This window comes from Pongo pygmaeus, chromosome 11, assembly GCF_028885625.2.
Source record: "Pongo pygmaeus isolate AG05252 chromosome 11, NHGRI_mPonPyg2-v2.0_pri, whole genome shotgun sequence".
In the NCBI taxonomy this organism is placed as follows: Eukaryota; Metazoa; Chordata; class Mammalia; order Primates; family Hominidae; genus Pongo; species Pongo pygmaeus.
This window is the reverse complement of record NC_072384.2, coordinates 72,903,734-72,921,080: the sequence shown is the minus strand read 5'-3', so window position 1 is coordinate 72,921,080 and position 17,347 is coordinate 72,903,734. Positions and strand designations below refer to the sequence as shown.

Below are 17,347 nucleotides of genomic sequence, written 5' to 3'. Positions count from 1 at the left end.
TAAAAAAAAAAAAGCTGCTTGGTTAATTTCAGGTTACTTTTTTGTAAAGATTAAGGCAAAGAGGACCTCCTGAATATGCTGATTCGGGTTGGCTGGAATGTCCTGTTTCCAGGGGAAAAAACCGTTTTCGAATCTACCTGCTACCTTGGTTTCAGTTTGATTATGTGACATTTAGCATGAGTGACTCCATTTTGGTATGGTCTGGTCTGTTGAGGCCTAGTGCAGAAGCCTAGTGCAAAACAATGGGTTCTCATAATTTTTGTGTACCAGTTCCTTCCTTAAATCCTGCTGAGGCTTATCCAAACCATTCACTCCTTTCATCATGTATTTGCCCCCTCCTGCTTCTCTTTTGGCCAGGGATCCCACCTCCTACTTTGATAGGAAATAAAAGTACAATTTCCCACCTAGGTTCCACCTACAAACACCTCTGCAGTTTCATGTATTCTTAACTCCAACCTGTTCCCATGCCTGGTTCTGGGAACAATAGCTTCAGCAAAGGTCTTGGAATTTGTTAATAATGTAAATTACCATTGGACTCACCCCAGACTTGCTCTGGGGATGGACCTGCAGACCGTTCTAAGAGGCCCTCCAGGTGATGCTGGGGCAGCTGTTTGAGACTGGTGTAGACCTCCTGCTCTGAGGACTTCCTTGTTCTTCTTTCATCTGTCTTCATTTTCTCTCCTGTTTCACATAATATTTCCCCTTCTGGAAAATTTATCCAAAAGAAATAACTGAAAGGAAAATAAATCTTGGGGCCCCAGAATCACTAAGGTAAAGGGAAAAAGTCAAGGTGGGAACTACTTGGAGCAAATCTGCCTCCCATTCTATTCAGTCTTCCCTCTGCTCATTGAGATGGATGCATATCTGATTGCCTTCTTTGGAAAGGCTAATCAGAAACTCAAAAGAATGCAACCATTTTTCTCTCACCTACCTGTGACCTGGAAGCCTCCCTCCCTGCTTCAAGTTGTCCTACCTTTCCGGACAGAACCAATGTACTTCTTACATATATTGATTGATGTCTCATGTCTCCCTAAAATGCATAAAATAAAACCAAGCTGTGGCCTGACCACAGTGGGCACATGTCATCAGTGTCAGGCCTCTGAACCCAAGCTAAGCCTTCATATCCCCTGTGACCTGCACGTACACATCCAGATGGCTGGTTCCTGCCTTAACTGATGACATTCCACCACAAAAGAAGTGAAAATGGCCTGTTCCTGCCTTAACTGATGACATTGTCTTGTGAAATTCCTTTTCCTGGCTCATCCTGGCTCAAAATCTCCCCTACTGAGCACCTTGTGACCCCCACTCCTGCCCGCCAGAGAACAACCTCCCTTTTTCCTTTACCTACCCAAATCCTATAAAACGGCCCCACCCCATCTCCCTTTGCTGACTCTCTTTTCGGACTCAGCCCGCCTGCACCCAGGTGAAATAAACAGCTTTATTGCTCACACAAAGCCTGTTTGGTGGTCTCTTCACACAGAGGCGCATGAAAATCAGGTCCTCCTGAGGCTGTGTCACAGGTGCACCTCCTCAACCTTGGCAAGATAAACTTTCTAAATTAACTGAGACCTGTCTCAGATATTCAGGGTTCACATAACCTAAAATGAGGACACGGTTTTCTACTTACACAAAGATGTTTATTACAGTATTATTTATAACTGGGAAAAACTAGAAAGAAGCCCAATGTCCATGAAATTATTAAGAAAGGACAATGATGGCCGGGCATGCACGTGTAGTCCTAGCTACTTGGGAGGCCAGGGTGGGAGGATGGCTTGAGCTCAGGAGTTTAAGGATGCAGTAAGCTATGATCATACCACTGTACTCCACCTGGGCAACAAGCCAGACCCTGTTCCCCCTCAAAAGAAAAAAAGGACAATGGACTATAAGTAGCAACTGAAATGATGTTATTAGAGTAAACCAAAAATAAAATTTGAAGGCCCCCCCAACCATCTGAATGGACTTCCCCCTCAACCAAGGCTCTTGAAATGTAACCTGAGAGACTGTTTCAGGCTATGATGTGAAGTAGGGGATCAAACATGCCTCTTTATACCTCTCCAGCATTAAACTCAACACAGACTTTAAGTCTGAAAAGAAACACTTTGCAACCTATTCTCTCTGAAGCCTGCTGGCTAAAACCTCCATCTGCATGATAAAACTTTGGTCTCCACAACTTTTTTTTTTTTTTTTTTTTTTTGAGATGGAGTCTTGCTCTGTCGCCCAGGCTAGAGAGCAGTGGTGTGATCTCGGTTCACTGCCAGCTCTGCCTCCCGGGTTCACGCCATTCTCCTGCCTCAGCCTCCCGAGTAGCTGGGACTGCAGGCGCCCACCACCACACCCAGCTAATTTTTTGTATTTTTAGTAGAGACGGAGTTTCACCGTGTTAGCCAGTATGGTCTCGATCTCCTGACCTTGTGATCTGCCTGCCTGCCTTGGCCTCCCAAAGTGCTGGGATTACAGGCATGAGCCACTGCCCCTGGCCTTTTTTTTTTTTTTTTTTTTTTTTTTTTGACACAGAGTCTCACTCTGTTGCCCAGGCTGGCGTGCAGAGGTGCAATCTCGGCTCACTGCAACCTCTGCCTCCCGGGTTCAAGCAATTCTCCTGCCTCAGCCTCCCAAGTAGCTAGGATTACAGGCATGCACCACCACGCCTGGCTAATTTTTGTACTTTTAGTAGAGACGGAGTTTCACCATGTTGGCCAGCCTGGTCTCAAACTCCTGACCTTGGGTGATCTGCCCGCCTCAGCCTCCCAAAATGCTGGGATTACAGGCATGAGCCACTGTGCCCAGCCTCCACATCTTATCACAACCCAGACATTCCTTTTTATTGATTCCAGGTCTTTAGACAAACTCAATCGTCAACCAGAAAACGTTTAAATTTACCTATAACCTAGAAGCCCTCCACCCTGCTTCGAATTGTCCCACCTTTCTGAACCAAACCAATGTATTTCTTAAATGTATTTGATTGATGCCTCATGCCTCCCTAAAATGTATAAAACCAAGCTGTACCCTGACCTTAGGCACATGTTCTCAGGACCTCCTGGGGGCTGTGTTATGGGCCATGGTCACTCATATTTGGCTTAGAATAAATCTCTTCAAATATTTTACAGAGTTTGACTCTTTTGGTCAACATTACATTTTTAATCACACAGGGAAATGATTATACTACAATACTAAATAAAAATTTTTTAAAGGAAATATAAAATTGTACATAAAGGCTGGTTTAAGGCCGGGCACAGTGGCTCACACTTGTAATCCCAGAACTTTGGGAGGCCGAGGCAGGCGGATCACAAGGTCAAGAGATCGAGACTATCCTGGCCAACATGGTGAAACCTCGTCTCTACTAAAAATACAAAAACTAGCTGGGTGTGGTGGCGCATGCCTGTAGTCCCAGTTACTCGGGAGGCTGAGGCAGGAGAATCACTTGAACCTCGGAGGTGGAGGTTGCAGTGAGCCGAGATTGCACCACTGCACTTCAGCCTGGTGACAGAATGAGACTCCATCTCAAAAAAAGAGGCTGGTTTAAAATGTTGGTTTTAATACAAGCAGTTAGCTATGTTCCATCTCAAATCCCTCTAAAACCACAGTAACAGGAGTTTCCCTTGTTATTTTTTAATTTCTTAATTTTTGGTAGCCATAGGGGTGTTGCTATGTTTTACAGGCTGGTATCAAACTCCAGGCCTCAAGTGATCTTCCAGCCTCGGCCTCCCAGAGTACTGGGATTACAGGCAGGAACCACTGCATCCAGCCTATTTGTTTCTAAAGTAGAAAATCACAAGAGCAATGAGGGTAGGAGAGGAGACAATTATGAGAGGTGAAGCCAGCTGGACTTCCTGGGATGAGTGGGGACTTGGAGAACTTTTTTGTCTAGCTAAAGGATTGTAAATGCACCAATCAGCACTCTGTAAAAAAGGACCAATCAGCACTCTGTGTCTAGTTAAAGGATTGTAAATGCACCACTCAGCACTCTGTGTCTAGCTAAAGGATTGTAAACTCACCAATCAGCACCAATCACTCTGTAAAATGGACCAATCAGCACTCTGTAAAATGGACCAATCAGCAGAATGTGGGCGGGGCCAAATAAGGGAATAAAAACTGGCCGCTAGAACCAGCAGCAGCAATCCGCTCGGGTCCCCTTCCAAGGTGTGGAAGCTTTGTTCTTTTGCTCTTCACAGTAAATCTTGCTGCTGCTCAATCTTTGGGTCCACACTGCCTTTATGAGCTGTAACACTCACTGCGAGGGTCCACGTCTTCATTCCTGAAGTCAGCGAGATCACAAACCCACCGGGAGGAACAAACAACTCCAGACGCACCACCTTTAAAAGCTGTAACACTCACTGTGAAGGTTTGCAGCTTCACTCCTGAAGTCAGCGAGACCACGAACCTACTGGAAGGAAGAAACTCCGGACACATCTGAACATCTGAAGGAACAAACTCCAGACAAACCATCTTTAAGAGCTGTAACACTCACCATGAAGGTCCACAGCTTCATTCCTGAAGTCAGCGAGACCAAGAACTCACCAGAAGGAATAAATTCCAGATACAATAACACCAGCATTTTAGGAGCTAGAAGATGGTGGAATGGCAAGCAACTTCAGATGAGTTGCCTAGCCAGCAGTGAGGAAACATTCGCTAACAGAGTAGAATCCCCCCTGCAGGAATTCGCAACATTGTGTACCTTTCCGAGTAGTGACACAGGTGAGTTACAAAGAGAAGGAATGATTGAAATTAGGTTTGCTTTTTTTGAGACAGGGTCATGCTCTGTCGCCCAGGCTGGAGTGCAGTGGTGCGATCTTGGCTTATTGTAGCCTCTGCCTCCGGGGCTCAAGCAATCCTCCCATCTCAGCCTCCTGAGATGCGTGCCACCATGCCTGGCCCATTTATTGTATATTTTATGGAGAGGGAACTTCACCACATTGTTCAGGCTAGTGAGAGAGTAGAAAGGAAGAAACTGGTCAGACAGTTAGGGTGGGTCCTCCGTTGAATTCTTTAAACAAAAGAACAGCCTGCAGGTACAGATAAGGGAACTTGCATAGAGGGGCTTGCCTAAGACATGCCCACAGCTGAACAGATAAGAAAGGCTATGCAGGTGACTTTCCCAGTCATGCCTGCAATGGAAAAGTCCATCCCCTGATGCATGCACAGTAAGGGGAACAAAGCAATATGGAATAGCTCAAGCTAAGAGCCCACATGCACACTAGGAGGATGGGGTGGAGCTAGCAGAAATTTGCATCTTATGCAAATGAGACACCTAGTCCTCTTCAGTTTCTTATAAAAGCCTTTGCATTTAACTGTAAAAATGGCAACCCTCTTCCAGGCCCCCTCTCCACAGCAGAGAGCTTTCTTCTTTCGCTTGTTAAACTTTCCCTCCAACTTCACCCTTTGTGTCCAGACTCCTTAATTTTCTTGGTTGTGAAACAAAGAAATGCAGGTGATACCTGGCAATGAGAAACTGCTACATTGCAGTGCATTGGCAAAACAGTAACATTGTGGTGCATTGGCAAAACTGTAACATTTTAGTGCATTGGCAGGGAAAGGAAACATTGGAAAGTTGGGTAGGAGGGACCTCTGATTCTTCATTTTTGTCTGGGGGCTTCTTGCCTTCAGTTTTTTTTAATTAAACAAAACACTGGGCCCTTCAGCCAGTTAAAAGCTTTTAGAGTGGCTGCCATCCTTATAAAACTCAGGGGTCAGGCTTGCTGGAGAGGACTTTCTCAATCCCCTATTGGCCTCACATGGTGGGAATGTTGGCTCTGTTCCAATCCAGTTTCCTTTGGAAGGAGGTCCTGGGGCAACTGAAGGCATCTGGCCAAGGCTATAGGCCCCTGGACAACCTCTGGCCCCTGGACTACCTCTGGCCCCCGGACTACCTCTGGCCCCCAACAGCCCATCAGGGTGTTGGCATCAAGACTTCCAGACTTTTCTATTGAATTTCTTTTCTTTTCTTTTCACAGCTATCATATCTCCTATCCCTTCTTTATGTGCTACGTTGAGGGATTTTTTACAGCCTGGGAGATAATCTTGTTGGGTAAAGTTAGCAGGTGCCTTAGTAACCAGGAATGTAAATTTTAAAAAATTGCTGCTTCTGTGATTTCCTTGAGATGGGGGGATTTCAAGATTTCAATCTAAACTTTCACCTAGTAAGGGCCTTTTTGTCCCCCAGTGATAGGCGTTCCTGGCACTGTATGTGCGGATATTTCACCCCGAGTGAATACCCTCTGCTCCATTTTTTTTTCCCATGTAAGAGCTCAGCATTCCCCAGTTAATTTAAGCAGTTCCTCTATAGGACAAGTTAATTTTTTCCTGCTAGTAGGCATGTTGTGGGGACATCCTATTAAGCCCCAAACTTCTCTTTCTAACATCTGCTTGGAAAGAATCTGGAGTCAGAGTTTTTTTCCGACATTTTAAGCACTCCAGTGCCACCTAGTGGGGTGGGATTCTTCTCCATGGGGAGCCTTGTCAGCCCTTCCAGAACCTCTAGTTCCCTGATTCCTTTCCCTCTTACGTCCCTCTCTCAGTGATAAGGCCCGGTGCCCTATTTGTAAGCAGAAAATCTCCCCTTTCAGCAGCTGGGAGGAAGCCATCTTGGCAAGACAGATTTTAGCCTCAGTGCTATCCCTATCAGAGGGAGGACAGGCATTCAATTCTTACATTATTTTGAGACATCTGTTCTGCATCCAGCTACATTGGCATCTAAGTGAGAAACGGATCTTATGTTTAGAAGTCAATTGGTCCCATTCTCTAGGAATTCATAACTTTGCCCGGGCAGTAGTAAGAGGATGTATGGATAGAGTTAAGACACTCCCTCCTTTAAAGGGTCTTGCCCAAATTCAACTATTTTGCAATCTCTCCTCGGCCCCTGGGGTACCCTGGGAGCCTTATGGGTCATGTGGGTCTGGGAAACCAGCAGGGTGGAGAGCTAGGGCCTCATACAGGTAAACATGACTACTCTTGCCAACTAGCTCCTCTAGATCCATGGGTGAAGGTCATGCTTGCATCTATGGGTGGCATCTATGATGGTTGCTGGGACCCTGAGGAGATGCGATGAAAGAGGAGAAATGGGGCACCCTTTCTATCTTTCTCTCCACTCTGGGTCACTCTGAAAGGAGGAGGAAGACTAACGGACACCTTCTCCTCCCCTCTTTTCTTTTTTTCTTTCGGGCTCAATTCACTTTATTTTTCTTGTATAAAAACCCTATGTTGTAGCCATAGCTGGATCCTGGGTCCTCTGCACGGAGACTCTGGTGTGGGTCTTGATGGAGTGGTCAGTGAATTCCTGATAGGGAGACTTGGTGAATACAGTCTCCTTCCAGAGGTTGGGGGTCAGGTAGCTGTAGGTCTTAGAGATGGCATCAAAGGTGGCCTTGGCAAAGTTGCCCAGGGTGGCAGTGCAGCCCCTGGCTGAGGTGCAGCAGTCATTGATACCAGTCATCATGAGTAGCTTCTTGGGCACAGGGGCCAAGACAATGCCAGTGCCCCTGGGCACAGAAATGAGGCACACCAGCACAGAGCCACAGCAGCCTGTCACCTTGCAAGGGATGGTGTGGGGCTTGCTGATTTTGTTCCCCCAGTAGCCTCTGCACGCAGGGACAATGGAGAGCTTGGCCAGGATGATAGCCCCACGGATGGCAGTGGCCACCTCCTTGGAGCACTTAATACCCAGACTGACGTGGCCATTGTAGTCCCCAGTGGCAACAAACGCCTTGAACCTGGTACACTGGCTGGTACGGGTCTGTTTCTGCACGAGCATAATTTTCAAAACCTCGTCCTTGAGCGAGGATGAGGTTTTGAAAAAGTCAAATGATCTCAGATTCCTTGATGGGCAGGGACTTGATCTTGATGTCCTTGACCAGGCGGCCCAGCTTGGTGACAGCCATCCACTCCTTATACTTGGCCTTGCCTCCGTGAACTCCACGGCCTTGGCCCTGGCCCCGTCCACAACCACAACCCTGCTGCTGGATGCCACTACCAAAGCCTCTGTGGAAGCCACCATGGTTCCCCATCCCAGGCCCCCAGGGCCTCCGGCCCCCTACTCCTGCACCAGCATCATCTGCCATTTGGTGTTTTCTTGGAGAAGTTCCTTCTCTCTTTTCTAGATGGGCAAGAACCCATCTTCAAGCCTGCACTCCCCTTGAGCATAGCCTGGATGTAACCTGGTGTAACCTCAGATCCTGAAGTTCACTTTGGGCAAGCCCCAACACATATATAGGATCTTCCAACTATTTAACCCAACTATTTAAACTCTCCTGGAAGGATGTTATGTTACTCTTAAATCAAACTCTAACTGCTGCTGAGAAACAGGCAGCCCTACAGGTAGCAGAGAAATTTGGAGATGAATAACATATTTCCTCTAGCCATTCAAAAAAGAAAGCCAGTCAAAAGGGGAAAGAGAGTGAGAAAGAGGCAAAATCCCCATTCTCAGTAGGAAGAGAGGCAGTGCCCCTTGAAACCTCTAATTGGAACACTAGTGATCCCATAGATGAGTGAAAAGAAAACACTTTCAGATGTGTATATTAGAGGGCTTACAGAGGACCAGAGCCAAACCCCTCAACTACTCTAAGCTATCCATGATAGATCAAAAGCTAGACGAAAATCCCTCAGCCTTTTTAGAAAGGCTCAGAGAAGCCTTGGTAAAACACACCTATCTCCTAATTCAATTGAGGGACAGCAAATCTTGAAAGACAGATTTACTCAGGTGGCCCCTGATATCAGAAGGAAGCTGCAGAAACAGGCTATTGGATCACACAGCACCATAGAAAACCTCCTAACGGTACCCGCCTTGGTCTTTTATAATAGGGACCAAGAGGAGGCCCAGGAAAAGGAGAGGAAACACAAGAAAAAGGCAGAGAGAGGGATACCTCAAAATGGAATGCAGGCCTGGGACTCCATAAGCCTGCTGTTCCACCCAGCCTGGTAAGCTGGTCAGTAACAAATTTTGCTGCAGACCTCCATCTTGTTTTACGTCCTTGGGGTGACCTGTAACCATGTGGCAGTACTTTGTTTTGGCCTCTGCTGTTTTACAATGGTGGCCTGAGTTCAATCCTGACTTGAGGAATGAGCACTTTTGGGTTAATATCTGTGTGACTTTTGCCATTTTCTGATTCTCTTCTCCTCTATGAACAACATTTACCTTTTTTCTTAAATCTGCCTTTCCCTGAGTTATCTTTAAAGGTTCTATATTTTGTAAGAACTGCTTACCGCACTTTGAAAATACCTCATACACTTGTGGTTAAATCATAATCTTAATTGAGGCTTGTTGTTTTCACCTGTGAGGTTACTTTTGGTAAAGCTCAAAAGCCAGAAATACTAACCACTTGGTGTGGCTAAAGTTGGATAACAAGGGATTTAAAAGGATTTTCTTAAAGAGTGCTCAGTTTAATTAAAAGTGGATATCTAAGTTATAGGTATATTTAAAAGGCCTTTGTTTTTCTCTTCTTGGATCTTGTTTTTCTGGAAAAAGGGTTTTTTTCAGTCACCTGAATTCTTTTTCTCCATTTTGTCTTGCCACTGTTTTTTTTTTTTTTTTTTTTTTTTTTTTGAGATACAGTCTCACTCTGTCACCTAGGCTACAGTGCAGTAGCACGATCTCAGCTCACTGCAGCCTCCACTTCCTTGGTTCAAGCAATTCTCCTGCCTCAGCCTCCTGAGTAGCTGAGATTACAGGCACTCACCACCACACCCAGCTGATTTTTGTATTTTTAGTAGAGATGAGGTTTTACCATGTTGGCCAGGCTGGTCTTGAACTCCTGACCTCATGTGATCTACCCACCTCGGCCTCCCAAGGTGCTGGTATTACAGGCATGAGCCATTGCAACCAGCTTCTTACCACTCTTAATGCACACATGAGAGGCCCCAAGATAACTTCTGGTGGCTTGGGACTCCTTGGGAAAAACAGAAAAGGTGCCATAGATTCCATTTTGGGAGAAATCTTTGTTTTCCTCCTGGAGCCCCAGGAATTAGAGGCAAATAGATCCTTCTCCAAATCTGTTTCTGTCCTCCAGCTATGCCTGTTTACTAGGCCCTAAAAACTGCATGTTTTCCTATCCCTGCTCTTAAAGGGGCCCACCCGGAGACCAAAAATCCAATTTAAAAATTGGCAAATGAATATCTTATAACTACTAGATCTGCTTCTGTTTTTTGGTGTAGTTATATATGTGTTGCATGTGATGTCTACAAAAAGAGCTGTAATTAATTGGCTTAAAGAAAAATAAGTGCTTAGTTCAAATTTTTTTTTTTAAATAAAAAGTAAAAGCTGTAATGCTTCTTGGTTCACATAACTTTAATCTCTGAGAAACAAAAACAGTCTTAAGGATTATTGGCAAAATACAAATGTGTTCAAAATATAAATAGATGGTCTAAATTATGCAAGTCAGATACTAGGTTCAGATTCTATCTGTGCCTAGTACATCATTAAAATAACTTACCAGGTTCACATTAAAATTTAAAATTGCTAAGAGTTACAATTATAACATGTAATTGAGACTACTGAAAATAGATTTACATGCAAGATGTATAAAAATAGTAAAATGTGTTTTTAGTAAAAGATTATAAGAAGGCATGGAAATATATATTTGCCTAGGGTTAAGGGATGGTTTTGAATCAGATAAGATAAAGCTGAAGGTTTAAACAAGTTGTGGAGATACTGTAGAAATTCTATGTGGACATTAGCTAAAGTTAAAAGGGTATTAAATTTTTCTGTAAATTAAGCATTGAAATAAAAGCCCAACAAGGTTTTCTTTTCTTCTTTTCCTTTTTCTTTTCTTTTTTTTTTTTTTTTTTGAGACAGAGTCTTGCTTTGTTGCCCAGAGTCTCGCTTTTTTTGAGACAGAGTCTCGCTTTGTTGCCCACTGCAAGATCCGCCTCCCGGTTCATGCCGTTCTCCTGCCTCAGCCTCCCAAGTAGCTGGGACTACAGGTGGCCGCCACCATGCCCAGCTAATTTTTTGTATTTTTTAGTAGAGATGGGGTTTCACCATGTTAGCCAGGATGGTCTGGATCTCCTGACCTCGTGATCCACCTGCCTTGGCCTCCCAAAGTGCTGGGATTATAGGTATGAGCCACTGCGCCCAGCCTTCTTTTTTCTTTTTGAGATGGAGTCTCACTCTTTTGCCCAGGCTGGAGTGCAGTGGCACAATCTTGGCTCACTGGAACCTCTGCCTCCCAGGTTCAAGTGATTCTCTTGCCTCAGCCTCCTGAGGACTACAGGCGCCCATCACCATGCTCAGCTTTTTTTTGGTATTTTTAGTAGAGATGGGGTTTCACCATGTTGGCCAGGATGGTCTTGATCTCTTGACCTCATGATCCACCTGACTTGGCCTCCTAAAGTGCTGGGATTATAGGCCTGAGCCACCATGCCAGGCCAAGGTTTTTTTAAGAAGCTAATCTGCTCTGGGCCGGGTGCAGTGGCTCATGCCTGTAATCCCAGCATTTTGGGAGGCTGAGGCAGGTGGATCATGAGATCAGGAGATCGAGATCATCCTGGCTAACATGGTGAAACCCTATCTCTACTAAATACAAAAAATTAGCCAGGCGAAGTGGTGGGCGCCTGTAGTCCCAGCTACTCAGGAGGCTGAGGCAGGAGAGTGGCGTGAACCCAGGAGGTGGAGCTTGCAGTGAGCTGAGATCTCGCCACTGCACTCCAGCCTGGGTGACAGAGCGAGACTCCATCTCAAAAAAAAAAAAAAAGAAGATAATCTGCTCTTTAGCAGAGTTTGTAAAGGGTTATAGAAAGTTTATGAGAGTCTCACCTCATGGTTAAACTGATTAAGATTAGATGAAATTGTCTGTAAGTTTTCATTTAAAAAATGAGGTTAACATTAATAAACTAATGCAAGGGTGAAATTTGTCTTTGAACAGGATTTTCATGTAATAGTAAAGGCTAATGAAAGGTTTTTGCCTTTTAAAATTTTTGAGTCATTATTTTGGCAAATAAATAACTTATAGTAATCTGGAATTCTATTTCATAACATCAAGTGTTTTAAATCTCTAACCTATTTAAGAGGCTTCTCAAAATCAGTTTTGGGAATTTTGCCCATTTTGAATTTCAGTTTCAGAATTGTCTTTCCTGACCTCTAGCTTTTGGATGCTACAGAGGGCCCCTGAAGCATCCAGAAGAGAGGTAAACAGGGTTATCTAACATGTTTAGGTACATGGGGTTTCCAAAACGATGTTTACTCTTCTTAAGGTTATATTTTAGTGAGTAATATTAATATACATTCAAAAATTGTACAGGATTTCAAAAATTCTAATGTCTGAGTGTATACCAACAATCATAATCAAGGTTTTTATGTTAAGTTATTGTAAACCACAGAAATAACCAAATTTCTTTGTCAATTGTGTTCTTGACTGTAACTACCCTGGACATTTCATCATTCATAGATAATTGTTATCTTATTTTAATCCTCTTCAAAGATTGGTTCATAATCAGCTATAGGACTTTGAGAGGTGCTCTCAAATGCAAGTTTCTAATTGGTTTGTAGATTATGACATTGGAATAAAGGAAAAGTGCTCAGGACCCATGAAGAGCTGAAATGTTCATGAATATCAAGCAAAACAATAGTTAAAAAAACGGACTTTTTAAAGTTTTTGCTCAAAATGTTGCTGATCCTTGTTTTGTTTTTCAGAGTCAAGGAAACTTATCTTAAGCTATTTATAGCCTTTCATAATTACATAAGGCATACTCCTGTAAACAAAATTTGGAGCATGCTTGCTTCTTTCTGCCTGGCTTCTCCAGAATTTGGAAACTGAGTATTCTTAACTTACGGCAATGTAGTTGTTTGCCTCAGTGCAATAACAATCCATTTTCTTTTACAACAGGACACAATTGCAGAAACTAGTTGTTTTACTAAGACTTTGACTGGAAGGGTATGCTTCCCTTTAAGGAATCAAGCTTGGCTTACAGAGCCAATAAAAGCCCCTTGGGGAAACTGGCTTCATAGCTTGTCTATACATTCCCCGTACAGGGTTCCTAACCTGTGGTGAGTAAAGAATGTCACTTTCTAACAGGCCCAGGAACCCCATATTCTTGGGACCTTAAGAAGAGAAGAATTCACCTAACTCATAGGTATTTGAGGGTATAAACCCGTGGCTGGACTTGGAGGTTAAAAAGTCCTATCTGAAATTCCACAAGTCCCATCAAAGCCAATTTAAAAAGCCTATGTAAAAATAATTATTCTTATTTCACTTTATGTAAATAATCAGACCAAGTATAAAACTAAAGTTTCTATCATGATTTGTTTTTAACAAAAATGAGGACTGGAAAGAGAAAAATTATGTTTCAAAATGTCTTACATGTTTGTCATTAAATTCTAATTTCATTAGTTGCCTTAAAGTTCTTGCCTACATTTTAGACTAACCCGGCTTATTCATATAAACCAACCAGCATCTCAGAAGAAACAAAAAGGGATGGTTAATGTAAAAATCTGGATCAATATTTTAGTTCTGGGTAATTATTGTGCAAATCCTGCAAGGTGATGGGAGTAAATAGGGTGTCCATTACTCAGAGATTTCTTTATTTGGGAAAATAAAACTAAGGAAGTTAACCAAAGCCAAGCCTCATGCACCTAAATCTTAGCAAGCATAACTATAACCACTACTTATCTGGGCGTGTTGGCAGCCTTGGGATTTTTAAGCTGTTCTTACCTCGCCCCCACCTTGTTTCATTTTAATACATGTCCTGTAATAACCCAAATTGTTTCTTCTTACCTAAAGGCTATCAAGCTCCAAATCGTAATGCAAATGAAATCACACATGGACACGCCTTTCTTCCAAGGACTCTCAGACCAGCCCTAGGAGGAATCATAGCTGCTGTTCCCCACACAAAGCTACTCTGTAGCAGGAAGCAGCCAGAAGGATTGTTGCTCCATCTCCCTAACAGTGCTTAGGGTCTCCACTCCTGAGGGGGGAGATGAAAGAGTAAAAAGGAAGAAACTGATTAGGCAGGCAGTTAGGTGGGTCCTCAGTTGAATTATTTCAAACGGGAGAACAGCCTGCAAGCACAAATAAGGGAACCTGCATAGGAGGGCTTGCCTAAGATATGCCCACAGCCACACAGATAAGAAAGCCTACACAGGTGACTTGCCTGGACATGCCTGTAATGGAAAATTCTGTCCCCTGACACAGGCACAGTAAGGGGAACAAAGCAATATGGAGTGACTCAAGCTAAGGACCTACATGTGCACTAGGAAGACAGGGTGCAGCTAGCAGAAGTTTGTTCCTTATGCAAATGAGATGCCAAGCCCTCATCAGTTTCTTATAAAAGCCTTTACATTCAACTGTTAAAATGGCTACCCTCTTCTGGACCCCCTCTCCATGGCAGAGAGCTTTCTTTTTTCGCTTATTAAACGTTCGCTCCAACCTCATCCTTTGTGACCACACTTCTTAAATTTCTTGGTCATGAGAGAAAAAATTCCGAGTGATACCTCACAATGAGAGACTACTACATTGTGGTGCATTGGTGAAACTGTAAAACTTGTCTTGAAGTCTTGCACTCAAGTGATCTGCCTGCCTCGGCCTTCTAATGTGCTAAGATTACAGGTGTGAACCACCATGTTTGGCCTGAAATTCGTTTTTTTCTTTTCTGAGATGGAGTCTCACTCTGTCACCCAGGCTGGAGTGCAGTGGCATGATCTTGGCTCACTGCAAGCTCTGTCTCCTGGGTTCACACCATTCTCCTGCCTCAGCCTCCCAAGTAGCTGGGACTACAGGTGCCAACCACCACACCTGGCTAATTTGTTGTATTTTTAGTAGAGACAGGGTTTCACCATGTTAGCCAGGATGGTGTCTATCTCATGACCTCAAGATCCGCCCACCTCCGCCTCCCAAAGTGCTAGGATTACAGGTGAGAGCCACCATGCCTGGCCCTGAAATTCGTTTTAAGGAGGAGATGGAGCCCCAACTCCCTCCTACTCTGCAGCTGCTGAGTGGCTGCCCCTCATTCACAAGACTAGAGGTCTGTCATCTTTACAAGATAAGATAAGGGTCTCTGAAGTGAGGGACTCCACACTTGAAAAGAGGTGATAATGACAGTTCACTTTTCAAATATCAAAGCTCCAGCTTCTACCCAGTTTGGCTTCCAGACTTCTAGCCACTAGGCAAGTATTTTCCAGGCAGGAAAAAAGGAAAAATATCTTTTGGGTACCTCTCTGATAATTCCAAGAGAGAGATCTGATCTGGGATTCCTCAGGAAAACAGGCCCTCTCTCTAGAGGTGACCACACATTACTGGGTCATGAAATAAATTTAGTATGTTTTGTCCATACAATAGAAAAAAATGTATCAGATTATATCACAATAATAAAGGGAAGTATTGGTGAAGTATTGTGAAAAAAGTATGGTGAAGCTTTTCTAAGATGCACGCACACACATTCACATACACAGGGTTATCATGTAAAATACATTTCTTACTGTTGACTTGATCAAAGCATTTTGAAAACCACTGCTCTGTGGTGAGATAAAAATTGATAAGCCATACTCATGTGTTGAGAGCTTCCATCAGCCTCTCATCCTCAGTCTAAAAGATGATATTGGAGGATTGCAAGGAATATAAAAAACAAAAACAGAAAAAAAACCCCACAAAAAAATGGAGAAAAAGCAACTTAGACAAAACAGAGACTCCAGAGGGAAAAAAAATAAACATAAAAAAAAAAAAGGCAGGGCTCAATGGCTCACGCCTGTAATCCGAGCACTTTGGGAGACTGAGGGGGGTGGATACCTGATGTCAGGAGTTCGAGACCAGCCTGGCCAACATGGTGAAACATAGTCTCTACTAAAAACACAAAAATTAGCTGGGCTTGGTGGTGGGCATCTGTAATCCCAGCTATTCAGGAGGCTGAGGCAGGAGAATCGCTTGAACCCAGGAGGCAGAGGTTGCAGTGAGCTGAGATGGCGCCATTGCACTCCAGCCTGGGCGACAAGAGCAAAACTCCATCTCAAAAAAAAATTCAAAAAAGAAAAGAGACTGCAGCTGGGCGTTGTGGTGTATGCCTATAATTCCAGCACTTTAGGATACCGAGGCAGGAGGATTGCTTGAGCCCAGGAGCTAGAGACCAGCCTGGACCACATGGCGAGACCCCATCTCTATTTTTTAAAAAAAATGGCTGGGCGCAGGGGCTCATGCCTGTAATCCCAGCATTTTGGGTGGCTGAGGTGGGTGGATCACGAGGTGAAGAGATTGAGACCATCCTGGCAAACATGGTGAAACCCCGTCTCTACTAAAAATACAAAAATTAGCTGGGTTTGGTGGTACACGCCTGTAGTTCCAGCTACTTGGAAGGCTGAGGCAGGAGAATCGCTTGAACCCGGGAGGTGGAGGTTGCAGTGAACCGAGATCCACCACTGCACTCCAGCTTGGCAACAGAGCAAGAATCTGCCTCAAAAAAAAAAAAAAAAAAAAGACTGCATCTGTATGCTCAGAGAGATAAGATGATATTAAACAAGAATATTAAAGAAGGAATATTCAGAAAACAACATAAGAAAAGGTCTTCAAAATAAAAAATAAAATTGTGGAAATGAAAACTACAATAGAAGAGTTGGAGGACAGATGTAGGGAAATCTTGATCATTTCTGTATCCATTTCTAGCACCACACTCTGTACAAATGAAACCATAATGAAAGATTTGTTAAACGACTAAATAGACTAATAACTGTAACACAGAGCGGGTAAGTCATTTGCCCATGGTCACATAGATAATTTGCAGAGCTAGGAATGGAAACCAGGTCACCTGGCTAAGAAATCTCTCTAACATCCTAGAATAAGGCAATCAATGTATCAAAATGTTTAAATGTATTTTACATGATTAAGCACATGTTTTGTTTGTGTTTTGATATGTGGTAGTGAGAAAAGAGTGGGCTGAACTGAGTGTGGCATTCATGGTTTTATCCTCAATCATCGTCACTTCACTCATGTCAATAGTGTCAGGGGCCCTGTGCCTGTCATCACTTCAGTCATGTCGATAGTGTCAGGGGCCCTGTGCCTGTCTTAGTCGGTGGCCTATAAACAATAGAAACTTCTCTCTCAGAATCTGGGAGGCTGGAAGTCCAAGGTCAGGTGCCAGCATGGTTGGGTTCTGGTGAGTACCCTCTTCAATATTATATCCTCTCATGGAAGAAACAGGGCAAGAGAGCCCTCTAGGGTTCCTTTTTTTTTTTTGGAGATGGAGTCTCACTCTGTTGCCCAGGCTGGAGTGCAGTGGTACGATCTTGGCTCACTGCAACCTCCGCCTCCCGGATTCAAGCAATTCTCCTGCCTCAGCCTCCCAAGTAGCTGGGATTATAGGCGCGCGCCACCACACCCGGCTAATTTTTTGTATTTTAGTAGAGATGAGATTTCACCGTGTTGCCCAGGCTGGTCTC

At 43.8% G+C, this 17,347-nt stretch overlaps 1 pseudogene; it reads right to left on the bottom strand.

The window, feature by feature from the left end:
* Positions 1 to 7,192: 7,192 nt before the first annotated feature.
* On the bottom strand, positions 7,193 to 7,991 carry LOC129031376 (small ribosomal subunit protein uS5-like; annotated as a pseudogene).
* Positions 7,992 to 17,347: the final 9,356 nt, after the last annotated feature.